The following is a 1,488-nucleotide window of genomic DNA, read 5'->3' on the forward strand; positions in this document are numbered from 1 at the left end:
TCATTCAAACTAGCTTCTGGCTAGAAATATATTTTACCTTGTGAAAATTCATCAAGCGATTCATGAAGTATTTCTGATCAGTACATATAGCTCTGTTCCATGGGGGAAAGGATGGTCTTAAGAAAATGGATGGTTCATACCCTTTAATCAAGTAGCAGCAGGCATTCAGGTTTCCAATATGCTAATTTAAATTTATTTCATTATGGTAGAAAAATGAAAGAAGGCTAAATTACCTTTAAAACTAAACCATAAACCCAAACGCTGTCAAAAGTTTTCAAGTCATATTCAATTCTAAGAAAATGTAGAAAATCTAAAGCATATTTTAAATAATACATTGGAAGACATATTATGATAGCATTCAATTTATAAACAAAGTGCTGCATTCTAATTAGACTAATAATTAATAGGAACTTGGAGGTTCTGGCATTCATTGAATTAAAATATAAAATATCAGAAGCCCCGGGTGGTGAATGAGGCTCCAGCACCATGTCTGGTTGGTTTGACCCACCATCTTGGCCTGGCCCTGCCCATCCGCATTGCTCTTTTTGTTCCTGTTTGGCTCAGTCTGAGCTCAGTTCTCCTTCCATCTGCCCATGAACTTGTGTAAATGTCTCTGCAAGCAGATTCACAAGGACTTGTCAGTGATGTGCATGTACAAGATCATTGGCCAGTCTGGGGGCATTGGCGGCTTGTACATTCAATTCAAGATCACAGATTCTGCTATTCATATTCTGTGCATCGTGAATGATGCAACTACGAAAAAGTTTGCCTTTACTATGGAAGATTATGACATGTTTGAAGTGTGTTTTGAGAGCAAGGGAACAGGGCAGATACTCGTGATTCTAGACATAAAGCATGGAGTGGAGATGAAGACTTAGGAAGAGTTTTCAAAGGTAAGAAACCCAAACCATTGGAGATGGAGTTATGATGCTTAGAGGACCTTGGAGAAACAATCATTTATGGTTTTGTGTATGTAAAGAAGCAGAAAATGTGTGACACCAATGAATACATGACACCCAGGTCTTATACTTTAGTATCTTTTCGATGTTCTGTCCCATTGGACTAGCCACCGGGCAGGTCTTCTATCTGCATCACTTCTTCAGGTCCAAGAATTTGATAGACTAATGGGGCTCAGTCTTCTTTCCCTTTGTATCTCAGCCGACAGAACATTGCTGGGACATTCCTGGCTTATCCCAAGGCCATCCTACCAGTGGTATTATCAGAACATAGTAGAGTTTTCTTACCAGAACTGATTTCTTTTGGTGTGAGACAACACTGGCCACCATCTACACCCAACAAGTCAATGAGGACTTCCTTTTAAGGTAGTAAGATTTGGACTGATCTTGTAACAAGATTATTAAAGTCACCTATGGGAAACCAACACACAAACACAGAGGTTACCTAGATAATGATAAGGCCAGCATTTTCCTGGGTTTCCTCATGTGATCTATTTGAGCTGTTTTTTCTCTCTCTCCCACTTACTCACCA

At 39.2% G+C, this 1,488-nt stretch overlaps 1 pseudogene; it reads left to right on the forward strand.

Moving 5' to 3' along the window:
• The first annotated feature begins 486 nt into the window (after positions 1 to 486).
• Positions 487 to 1,125, forward strand: LOC114701121 (annotated as a pseudogene).
• The last annotated feature ends 363 nt before the right edge of the window (positions 1,126 to 1,488 follow it).

Source organism: Peromyscus leucopus, chromosome 16_21 (assembly GCF_004664715.2).
Source record: "Peromyscus leucopus breed LL Stock chromosome 16_21, UCI_PerLeu_2.1, whole genome shotgun sequence".
In the NCBI taxonomy this organism is placed as follows: domain Eukaryota; kingdom Metazoa; phylum Chordata; class Mammalia; order Rodentia; family Cricetidae; genus Peromyscus; species Peromyscus leucopus.